The 12,916-nt window shown below is 39.3% G+C and overlaps 1 protein-coding gene across 2 annotated transcripts in view; it reads right to left on the bottom strand.

Moving 5' to 3' along the window:
- TGFBR3 (transforming growth factor beta receptor 3) overlaps positions 1-12,916 on the bottom strand; it is a 192,337-nt gene that overhangs the window by 74,859 nt on the left and 104,562 nt on the right. The gene's annotated exons all lie outside the window — the stretch shown is intronic.

The following is a 12,916-nucleotide window of genomic DNA, read 5'->3' as shown; positions in this document are numbered from 1 at the left end:
GCTAGTTCAGATTCTATAGATAAGATATTAGGTTGAACTAGATGATTCTGCCAATATTTGACCTTTTTCAACTACAAAAAACAGCTATATCATGTGGTTCAATCCATACTAATCTCAACCAAAACATGAATCACCTCCCAGTAAAAGCAGAATACAAGTAAACACAACACTTTTTTTTTTTTTCAGAGTTGGCAAAGGCAAATTAAAAGTTACCTTCCCTCAGGGCTGCCTTATCCTTCAAATCAAATGACTGAATTTAAAAGTGGAGAATAGAATCACCTGGGGGCAGGTCATTCCTCTGAATCGTCAAAGAAATGACTTTGTTCTCTTCCAGGTAAGCTCCAATCTCTCTCTATAAAGTCAAGCGAGTTCTGCCAAAGAAAAGCGCCGAAAGCTAGAGGAGAGGGGCTGCCAAACAGAGCTGCCAGTGCTTTCATCATCCCAGCTATTAGCCTGAAGGGGTTTTCCAAAGAAATGAGGCACAGAGAACACACAGAATTAAAATGGACTGTATATAGCTCCAATCCCCAAAAAGAAAAAACAGAGAAGAAAACCATGAGCCTGGATAGGAAACCTGTGGCCAGTTCTGATAGCAGATCAAGGACTACCGTAGGGTTACACTGTCATTATTAGCATCACCCAAAAGCACCTGTGAGGAGATCTGGACACAGAGGGTTCAACAACACCCTCCCAGAGCACATCAGCCAAGGTCAGTCAACACGAACATGGAAAAGCAAAAGGATGGATAAATAAATACTGAACAGACACTTTCATATAAGTATGTCTCCACTGGCTTTCTGTCCAGAGGGGCAAGGCAAGACCCAAGAATTACTTGTATTTAAACAAACTGAGGTGGTGCTAGCGGTAAAGAACCCGCCTGCCAATGCACGAGATGTAAGAGATGCATCCCTGGGTCAGGAAGATCCCCTAGAGGAGGGCAAGGCAACTGACTCCAGTATTCTTGCCTGGAGAATCCCATGGACAGAGAAGCCTGGTGGGCTACAGTTCATAGGATCTCAAAGAGTCAGACACAGCTAAAACGATTTAGCATGAGTGCATGCATGTGTGTTAGGTCACTTTAGCTGTGTCTGTTGGTAACCCCTTGGACTGTAGCCCACCAGGCTCCTCTGTCCATGGGGTTCTCCAGGCAAGGATACTGGAGTGAGTACACACACACACACAAACAAGTTAAACTCACCAAAAAGCACCCTAAACTGATTAGGCAAAAAACAAAAATGAACTTTAACTTGAAAGAGAGACTGAGAGATACACTGGAAATAATTTTACATCTCAGCCACAATCCTCATGAGGATTAAATGGGCTAGATCTATGATCTGAATCTGTACCGTCATTAGGCATAGAGCTCTCAAAGCTGGATTACTTCACTCGATGTCGTCCCAGTGGCTACTGGACCACTGTGATCTCACCGTATCTCTGCCTCTCATTGCAGAACCGCCTAGGACAGCAGCGTCACTTATTATAGTGTATCCTCAGGTCACTGATAGCAGACACTAAACTATCAACCTCCATACCTTAGCACAGGGTAGGCACTCGGTAAATGCCAACTGGATGTTAACTTCTCTACTTTTCAAGGCCACAAAAGTATCTTATTCTATGAATAATTTGCATTATGGTATATATTGCCATCTGGTTCATTTACTACTGAGAATATGTGTCTTGATTTTCAAAACAGACTGCAAATACCCAGTAGGCAAAGATATGTCTTACATTTAATACTGTGCTTAATACAGAGTACATAATTTTTAATGACTAACTTATCACAATAAATTCATCAATTTATGTTACCTAAAAAGTTTTTTTTTTAATCTGAATAGACTCAAAGGTATTTAGCCAACTAATTTACAGAAAAGTGAAAAAACACAGGAGCAAGACTCCATCATGAGCTATTTCAGCAACACTGCTAGGATTGGTTTAGTATTGGCATAAGCACAGTATTAAAAGCAGAGTACTAATGAACAGTGATGTCAGGTACAGCTACGGCAAAATAACATGTTTTCTGATTGTACAGAATCAACTTCACAGAATTTTGGAGATGTGTCCACGTCTAGAAACAGTCAGACTGATCACCCCCATAAACAGGAGAGGCGGCAGAAACAGAGCAGGGGCAAAGATTCATATTGCTACACTAACTGAAGAGAGAGGCCCCCACGACAGAAAGCACACACTATGGAGAGTGGGGAAAGGAGAGATGAAACCATTACTTGCCTAAGAGTACCTGACAATCGCAAAGAAACACTCTGTCACTACTAATGTGTGAAAGTTTCCAGATTTATTCATTACAAAACTGTTTGTTGAGCACAAAGAATAGTTGCAGTCCTCAGGCAGACAATTCTTCTTGGAGCTCACAGATAAAACAGTAATAAATATATATCTCCAATGAACAAGAATTTAGGGGGAAAAAAAAAAAAACCTTAGGAAATGAAAAGAAAAATATGTACGAGACAGATACTGGTGATCAAGTCCAAAATTTTCCAGATGGTCCAAAGTGTCGAGGCCTGGCTCACACCATCAAGGAGAGATTTCTAGGAGCCATGGCTCTCTGAGCTTTCCTGGAATCGGCTCCCTCTTCAATATGTGGCAGTGTCTGGCCAAGATGAATCTCCGACTCTGGCACATGGGGCCCAGGCAAAGCCCCAAAAACCATTTGGCAAAGAAGAATTGACACTACAATTGGGAAATTAAAAGAAAAATACTCAATACTTTTTAAAAAGATCAGTTGGCAGCAACAGAAAGCCCCCCCACCCAAGCACCTGCTCACCTAACCCCTCAGCAACCTTCCTCCACTTGAATAAATCATACTGAAGGGAAGATAGAGGACAACCAAAAACAACCAACAAAGAATGAAGGTAAAAAAGCTCCCAGAAATGTGGGGAGAACATACCGAGAATAGCTAGCTCTTAAAGAATTCCTGGCTAAGGTGCCTAATTTCTCTCAGGCTGAAAAAAAGGGGAAAGAAGGAGAAGAAGAAAAAGAATGAGAAAAAGAAAATCCTCTTTAGAATCAACTATAGATCAGGATAGACTATAGTTCCAAAGATAAGAACATTGTGCTAAAGCTTTTTTCCCCCCTGGGTAAACTGTCCAGGGATTACAGTGGGAAGATCAGAGATGAGACAGGCTGCAGCAAAGAAACAGCCCATGGAGAAGTGATACAAAGAGTATATCCAATAATTTCCAACTTGGACATCCAAACAAAAGTTTAGAGAGTTGACTCTCAACCCTACATCAAATTCACACATAAAAATAAGGGTCATCTCTTAGTCCACAGGTTTCACATGTGTGCGTGTGTGTGTGTAAGGAATAACAAACTGAACCCAGAGGCCATGTGGTGGTGAAGGCAAATGGAGGTAAGCTTACAGGGGTTGCATCTCAAATGAGGCAACAGTGACAAACCTCTGTATTAGTGGCCTCTTTCTTAACCTCTGGAAGTTATAGAGCACTTGAGAGCTTAATGCAAGTTATGAAACCCCCACCCTCCACCACACACACGCACCAAAATACCCCACAGATACACAAAACTTTCTGACCGTGTCAGGGAAATACATCCATTGCAGGACCCATGAACTCCAAGTTAAGTAACCATTAACCCATGTCAAAGAATATACTATAGAAGAGCACGAAAATTCTAATCACAGAAACAGAAACAAAATCATTCCCTCTAATTAAACTAGAAATCACACCTCTACTTTTAAAATATTATCCCCTCAGGGAAAGAACATAATAGATGACAACTCAGAACTAAAAGAGGCTTCCCAGGTGGTGCTAGCGGTAAAGAACTCGCCTGCCAATGCAGGAGACATAAGAGACACGGGTTCAATCCCTGGGTCAGGAAGATCCCCTGGAGAAGGTCATGGCAACCCACTCCAGTATTCTTGCCTGGAGAATCCCATGGACAGAGAAGCCTGGAGGGCTATAGTCCAGAGGGTCACACAGAGTCAGACACGACTGAAGCGACTTAGTACACATGCAGAACTAAAAAATTTTCACATGTACCTTCTGGAATTTCAGTGACTTCTTAAAACCATACTTGATCACACAGCAGTCCAAAAAGCCCTGTCCAAGAGTTTCAGCACTAATGTCGTTTGTCTCAAACAGTGTTGAATATTCAGTCTCATGAATATTGTCATGAGACAATATAATGTCTCATGTCATGAGAAAATACAAGTAAATCTTATCTGTCACATCTCAGATGTAGACGCTGTTCCTCATACACTGCTGAAAATACAGGAAAACCATTTGGTCTAATCTGCTCCATGACATCTGTTGATATTAGGTCTTATGAGGCTATCTGTGCACTTCAACAAACTATTAGATGTAATTAATGTAGTTCTATTTTACAACGAAATTCAAAGTAAATCTTCTTTGAGTACTCTTCCGGGGAATCTGAACACAGTTTTGATCAAAGTCAAGGCCAACTCTCAGGAGCATAAAGCCTCCCTGTCTCCCATTTAGGAAGCGTGTCCTTGCCACGTTATCACCAGAAAACAACAGGAAGCGTTTTCTTTGGACCTTGTCTGGGTGAAGACTCAGTTCTCTACAGATTATCTGTGAAAAGCAAAAACTATACATTGCAGCAAACCCTGCAAATCACTTTATCTAAATGAATTATGTACTTTCTTACAGAAAAGAACACCACTCTCTTGATGGAAAGATGCCATATGAAAACTGTTTTGAATTTTCCAGGATTCATGGCAGAGATGCAAGATTATTTCTACCACAGTGATTTCAAAAATTTCTTATTAGTTAGATCCCCTCCTCTTGGGGTTTGTTAAAACAAACAAAAGCAAAGCAAGTGAAAAAACTGATACAAAAGTCTAACAGTTGTCTAATTTTGCTAACGTGTCAGTGAAGTTCCATTTCAACATTTCTGATTCTTGTAAGAGCCCCAATGGACCCATGAAACAGTGAAGTCATCCAAAACATTACCAAAGGGACTTCTGTTCTCTAAAATCAGACCAAATATTGGTCTGAAATGAATGATCTAACAATCAGTTTACACGAAGACAGATAAGAGAAGCACTCCAGCACTGTGTCTATAAACAAGACCCATAAACTCCCACCCTGGTGTGTGTATAGCCCTATCTATGCCCTCTTCAGAAGTAAGCAGACAACCACTTAGCAACGGTGTTGGCAGTAACTGAAAACATCCTAAATCTGATGCCCATAGCACTCATAATTTACACAGCCGGACAGTGAGACATGAACCTACTTCAGGACACCAGGGTAACCACAGCTGAACTCAAATTTCCCTTACATTTGGGCAATGGGACTTTTAGGAACTCAAATCTGACCCAGATGCACTTGAAATATGCAACCAGTTGCTGGAAGTGGGGAGCAGTAGTTAGTCACTCTGCCGTGTTTTAAAGGCTGTTCCAATCTGAGGAGCCCCTACAGCTGACATCTTATTTACCATTGCTTGTCTTTTGCCATCTGGGAATTGGTATAAAAAGATTCCCTTAAAATATTCTTGGAGGGGTAGATCCGGAACTTTAAAAAATTCTCCTTATGATTTTATTTTTACATTTCTCTGAATTTCTAGAACATCAATCAGTTAAATGTTAAATTCAAGGAATTTTGACTCCTACTGTTTCCACCCTACCTAAGAAGTCAATTGACCATTCACCTTAGCCTCACTGGCATTAAGGTTTTGAGTTCTTTTGACTTCACCTCTATGACAAATGATATCATGCTCCTTCTCAATGGTTTTGTCTTGAGACACTTAACATGATGAGAGGGACACAGCCAGTCAATTCTGAAACTAAGTCCTCCTCCCCTCAACAAGGACAGGACTCAGGATTCCCCAGGAGCCTGTGAAAATAATCTAATAAAAATAGGGAAGAAAGGCCCGCAAATGAAAGTCTGAAATATAATGCAGAAATAAGCCTGCTTCTCTGTCTATATTTTGAATGCCCTGGAAAAATACTCGGAACTAAATTTGCACTGGGGGTTGAGAGACAAGAGCTCGTATAAACGGAGGAATATTTCTGAAGCTACAGGTCATGACCCTCTAAAGGAGTCTTAGTTGGGAGAGTTGCAAGGGGATTCCAGGGACCCAGGCCCTGCCTCCCAGAGTAGCCCACTGCTTAGTCACTATAGGAAAAAGAGGCTGAGAAAGGGGAGGTTCCAGATGTCGGTGTGTCCTGAGGTATGGATGGGGCTGACAGCAAGTCTGGGAACACGGATAGTCCACTTTCCCATTGTCCTTGAGCACTAAGCATCTGCCATCTGAAAATGGAACTGTCTCTGTCACTAACACACCACAGTCTTTCAGGATTCTCTCCTGCAGCACCCTCCAGCCAGCCCCTGGACCAACAAGTGCACCCAGCTCAAAATGCAGCCTCCAGTGAAATCCTCCCTGCCCCACAGACAGAGCCGGGGGGCCATGCCCACAGACCACGCTCCAGTTTCTACTCTGCAAGGCACTGACTCCCCACCTTACACTGTGAAACCCTCAGGGTGCTCTTCAAGGGCAGAAACTAAGTCACACTCATTTCTGCATCGTTGGCGCTAGCATAGGACTAGATATCTAGTAAGCAGGCAACATGGTTTCTGAAAGATGAGTAAAAGGAAGCACCAATAACAGCTATTCATGAAATGTGACGCAAGTAATGGTTACAGAGTCAGATAGTTGCATTTTCCCGGCCAGAAAGTGATGGGGGTGGGGAGGGGCGATGCATCGATAAGGAGAACATTAATTTCACTACCAAGTTCTATTTGAACTTTAAAACACAGTCAAGAAAAGCAAACAGATTCCAACTCATGCTCCCAAAACAAATGGCAGGGGCTGCCTGGAACGTGTGCTGGACAGAATTTCGAGGCCATGCCTAGGCTTTGTGAGAATAAACACCCTGATTATCCTCCTCTGTTGTGTGTATAGGACAGGGCAGATCACCACTTGAGCCACAGAGGGGACTCACACTAGGCAAACAGTGAATGCCTGCCAAGAAAACAGAATGATTTTACTTATTATTTTTTACAGTTATGCGAATACAAATACATGAAACATGAAGAAAACCCTGGAGCATGTTTTCCTTCTCAGGGATAGATAACAAAGACAAAAATCTGACCAAAAGTAAGTTCTACTATCTTTTAGAGGCATAGAATTTTAAGTGATTTTTGATTCAGGCAAGTGAAGTGTATTAGAACAGTTAGAAATTAAACTTCTAGAAAAACTGAAGGAACTCAATACTGACAAAGTGATTAACATGAAAAAAATGTTTGCTTTTATTTTTTCATATTCCTGGTCATACTTAATAAACAGATTGATTCCAAACACTTTATTATTGTACCTAACACTAATATACAACCAAAGCTTCCTGTAATATGTACTGTGTTCATTTATTTCCTTTCAATGTCTGCTTTTTACAATGGGCTTAAAATTGTTTTTGCTACCTGTTTAGTAAGCCACTCCTTTGACATGTATATGTCTATAATAACAGGATGTCAGGATAGCTTACTTGTGATAAACAGACCTTAAGTAAGTTTATCATAAACTTACTATGATAAACAGACCTGTACAATAGAGAATCATGGGGTGACCAGTAGAAGCCAACTTAAAAGGTAGGCACACCAAGAACCCAATGTCGACATGATGTGAGTACTGGATCAATCATTTCCATCTGCAAACTGCAGTTATGAACCTCAATAAAGATTGCTGTTTACACACCCTCTTAAAGTTAGCAAATGTACCACTCAGTGTGCAAGTAGTGATTAAATTTAATTTGATGCTCTAAATGTTAAAGGATGGCATTTGGATTCCCCTGGACTAGTACATTAACCTGAAGCTACTAAGGAATTCTGAATGGGCATACAGTGTTTCCTTTCTAACACAAAAGAGAAATCTAGAGAGGAGTAATTACTAAGATACAGATGTTCAAAATCGCTATACTTGGTTGCCGTGTTAATAGGAATAGTAGTGAGAGGCTCTGGTATCATCTCTCAAAGACAATAAGCAGATTCATCGGTTCATCTACTGGGTTAAGATTTGCTACTCTTATCAAGAGTTACTTTGCATAACTATAGAGTTATTCCCATTTTAAAAATGAAGAAAGAAACTTGTGCTTAGAGAAAATTTTGGCTAGATAATTTCTAGCCAAAGACATACGGCTAGAAAGTGGCAGTGCTAAGAATAGAATGAACTTGTTTTATTCTTAAAAATATTCATAGTCTATTCATAAGAACAGAATGGAATGTCTGTCTCTTTCCTTCTCCCTACCTTCCCATCTCATTATTTTTTTTCACAATAGTAAAAGATGTTTATCAGTCTTCATAATCAATAGCCAGACAAAAATAGAAGGTAATTATAGTTGCAAGCCATAATGGAACCATGATTAACCTAAGAATATAAAATAATTATATACAACTTGGAGGGTTAAGTAATGTGGTAGGTGGAAGTGCATACATGAACATGTTTCTCATCCACCCAGCCAATCTATGTCTTTTGATTCCCACTTCATTCTTAATCTTGGGTGTTGGCCATAGGGCAGAGGGGGTGATGGGGAATTGCTCTAAAGAAGTAAAAGGCAGGAATTATTTTGCTTCTGGAAAAGAGAGAAAGATAGAGAAGAAAGGAAGAGGATTAAGTTGTGAGCAAGACAACAGAAGGCCAGTACAAGCTGAGAGGTCAGTGAAATCCAGAGAGATGGGTCAACAAGTATTTTTATGAATACCATCTCCTTCTATCTCCTCTACAAAAGCTTTAATAATGCTCACCATTCTCATGAACGAATGCACTATGGCAGTCAAGATGGTGTTGGTTGCCTTTCAAATCCAAGTGAATCAAGTGTATCTCAGACATGCCATGAGTAAAGTTGTATACCCAGGAAGTGGAGAGGGCCACGAGAATGCTAAGGCTCTGGAAATCTGCAGAAATATACCCTCCCCTGGGTTTCTACAATCAGAATTAGCAGACAGAGGTATGAGCCAATCATTCCTTGAGCTCCAGGGCCTCCCAGTTGATATATGGATTAGACCAAAGCATTCTCTAAGGAAACTAAATTCTGGTCACAGTAGGAAAATCTTGGGAATTTTGTAAAATCTGGTTTCCTTTGAAAGCTCTAACAAAAGAACTCCTGAAAGTCATAGTACCAGCCCCCTAAGGGATTCTGGTTTCATCCAGCCAGGTTATAATTTTAAATGGAAATGTTTTAGAGGAACTTTAGCTTCAACATTACATGACCCATCCTTGAGAAAGGGGGAACAAATAACTCAGACGTCAAAGGTGAGAAACATGTTATCTATGCCTTGGGAGTATTTTTCCTGAAAAAGCATTATTTTTTGATCATATGTTCTACTGTCTCTTAGAGGCACAGAATTTTAAATGCTTTTAATTCAGGCAATGAACTATGTCAAAACAGGCTAATGTACAATAGAGCAAATGCAGTTTAAAGTGTTTAAACTAGAGTTCAGTACTGTTTCCCTTCTCAGAGTTAAGTTTTCCCTAAGCCTTGCAATGAGTTTTCAGGGTAAGATCTATGATCACAGAAAGCAGAGGGAAGGTTGCCAAAATATGCATACAGAATTTGGCATGCTGTAGTTGATAAGTGCCTAAGATGGGATCACATCTTCCTAAAGCCAATATTAAAGGGGTTGAATTTCCTATTTTCTTCAGGCACCATTAAAAGTAGTTTTTTACATTTGCTCTAACTGGAAAGGGACAAGCTACAGTAAAGAGCTGTACCTGGTATCAAATTCATTATAGTTATGCTATACTCTTAGATATCATTTCAGCACTTATTAATAACCTGAAGGAAAAAGGAAAATAAAAAGTAAAAGAAAGAAGCAGAAGACTAAGTTGTAAGAAACCTGAACAACATTCCTTATTTAGATCAAGAATGATCCTCTTGACATTTATTTACAGGTAAATCAGAATTGAGTGTCACAGCAGGGACGAGGAATAAATTTTACCTCAAAATGAAACAAGTGCAAATTCTAACACAAACCATTTGACTTTCAAATCATAACTTAAACACATTCATTTCCCAATAATGAAGATTCAATAATAATGTCAATATCATACATACAGTCAACCAATTGAAACCCTGATAAGTCACTCACTGGGAATCAGTGAGTTACAGAGCAACAGAGAAAAGGACATTCTTTTCCAAGTGAATAATTAAAATTGTTTCCCATATTTGACATTAGGAAATATGAGGTTTTACCTTAATATCTAGAAATATTGTCTTAACTATTTATGCATAGTCTCATTTTTATACATAAAATGACTTTTTAAAAAGCTTATAATCTCTGAATTTTACTGAGTATTTTAAAAACATAGGAGGCACAGCTAGAGCACTGACAGTATTACAAAGACCTAGTTTCCCATGCAAATAAAGAAGGTAAAAGCAATTCTTCCATAATATATCTATGAAGAAAGTTTTAATCCTGACCAAAGTCTGGAAGGTTCTAAAAAAAATATCAGAATCAGACAGCTTAAGCTCTGGTTCATAATTCAGTGACGATCAAAATGCACCTATTAAGTCAACAGCCACTAGTCTTCTACTTCTCATTTTCAGCAAAACTACTATAGTCTACCATTCTGTCTTTGACTCATCCTTTGAAAATACCACCACTAAGCAGTAAATAGAGCCAAAATGGGAAAAGGATGGGGTGCTTGCATTACAAAATATTCAGGCTTAGATTATAAATTTAAATATTCCAAAATAACCAGGATCTTGAAGAAATAATTAAGATTCTCTACCATTCATGATATTTGACCAGAAATAAGAAATCTGACTCAGTGACAAATCTCTCCATAAAAACATGATATGAAATAAACAAAATATGGTATATCCATACAACAAAATCTTATTCACCAATAAAAAGAATAAAGTTCTGACATACACTACAACACAAATGAACCCTGAAAACATGCAAAGTGAAAAAAGTCAGCACAAAAGGCCATATGTTGTATGATTCCATTTATTTGAAATGTTCAGAGCAGGTGAATCCATAGAGATAGGAAGTCATTGCCAGGGCTGGGACTGACTGCTAAGTGGCACAGAGCTTCTTTTTGGAGTGATGAAAATGCTCTGGAACAAAATAGTGGTGATATTTGCACTACATCATGAATGTACAAATGTCACCCAACTGTGTACTTTAAAATGGTTAAAATGGTAAATATTATATTATGTGGCTCTTTTTTACCACACAATTAAAAAAAAAATGTGATTTGAGCTTTCATGCAGGATAAACCTGACCAATTCTTGAGTTTCAAATCTCTTCTAGAAAGAGCTTTACATGATAGTACAAGGAACTCAATGTATCCTAGTAGGCTGAATGCTCGCACCAACCCTCATGCCTCCAGACCTAAGGCAGCCAAGGCTCAGGAACACACAAAGCGGGCTTCAGATGGTACCTGTGCTTCCTCTGCATGCTTTTCATTTATTCAAGCAGCATTAATTCAGTACCTATGATGAGCCAGGCACCACACCCATTCCTGAACACAAAAATGGAATAAGACGCAGCCTATCTTTCCCCAAGGTGGTCACCACAGTCCAGAGAAAGACAGCTACATGAAGAGGTGATGATCAGTCAGTCCAGTTCAGTTACTTAGTCGCATCTGACTGACTCTTTGCGACCCCATGGCCTGCAGCGTGCCAGGCTTCCCTGTCCATCACCAACTCCTGGAGGTGATAATAATATTCAATATAAAACCAACCAAGACTGTGATATGTCCAGGGTGTGTGGGGAGAGAAGATGTCAAGGGTTGGGGGAGGCGATGGCAGCTTGGCTAGGCAGGGTTCCGAAGCAGGACAGATCAGACCTAAAGGTGTCTGAAAGAAACTGGCAAAATCTGTCAATGTGATACATTTTCTTGTTTCTTCCACTCCTTCCCAATTTTCTGAACAACTTGTATTGGCTGGGTGAGTGTTTGTCAGAGATATTTTAGAAACAAAACTAACACCCAAGGATAAGCTGGACTGAATGACCACTAAGACCCCCTTCTGATCCTAGAATCTAGGACTTCTGTAACTTCATTACTGAACACTTTTCTTAAGACTTTCAGAATCACTTCACTCATTTATTTCATTTACTCTCTAAAGAAGTCTGCTAGATATTTTTTTAAAGTCTATATATTTAGCAAGCAATACAGTAAAATACTTGAGAATACTTCTCAACAGTAATTATTTCAAAAGAAAATGATACTAGGATAAAGCAGATCTAATAGGGAAGTGATGACAATTCATTAGTATCTCATAAAGAGCTCAGAATACTATCCTGGTAGGTTCAGGTCCCATCTGTCCATGTCTTAGTATATTTGAGTCTGTGGGAGCTTGCTGTCTCTTGCTTATAAGCCCAGGTTCTGAAATTAGAACTAGCTTTGAACAAGCCATTATTCTTCCTGAGATATACTAAATTAAATCTCCTCTTACCTCAAAAGAAATCAGAGTAGTCACACAGGAGAGTTGAGAAGGTTAAATAATTTATATTATGACAAATATAATTCTCTGTAAACTCCAACATGTGAGGGAAATTTTATTATTCTCTGGAAGAAAGATGATGAAAAGTTAAAATTTTCAGACCTATTTTTGGGGGATAAAATTCTAAAATAACTTTGTTTTTAAAACAAGGAAACCTACTAAAATCAAAGTCACCATCAGATTCCACATCCTTAAGCAAACAAACTTTTCAAACCAGAGTTTAACAAGTAGCTAAACTCTATGATTTTTGTTTCTTTTTTCTATTAATTATCCACGTACCATGAAAGTTTCCCAGTCAGCACTGAGACATAAAGCATGATGTACAGTGTGAATATAGTCCCTTACAGAACAGTGAACAACCAGACGTTTCATGGGAAGGAGGGGGTCTGACATTAGCCTCAAGCTAAACTTAAGAATGCCTTAGCATCTAACAGACTGTTTTGATGAATACTTTATGACTTAAAATGAAACCCA

Source organism: Cervus elaphus, chromosome 20 (assembly GCF_910594005.1).
Source record: "Cervus elaphus chromosome 20, mCerEla1.1, whole genome shotgun sequence".
NCBI lineage: Eukaryota > Metazoa > Chordata > Mammalia > Artiodactyla > Cervidae > Cervus > Cervus elaphus.
This window is presented reverse-complemented; position numbering and strand designations above follow the sequence as displayed.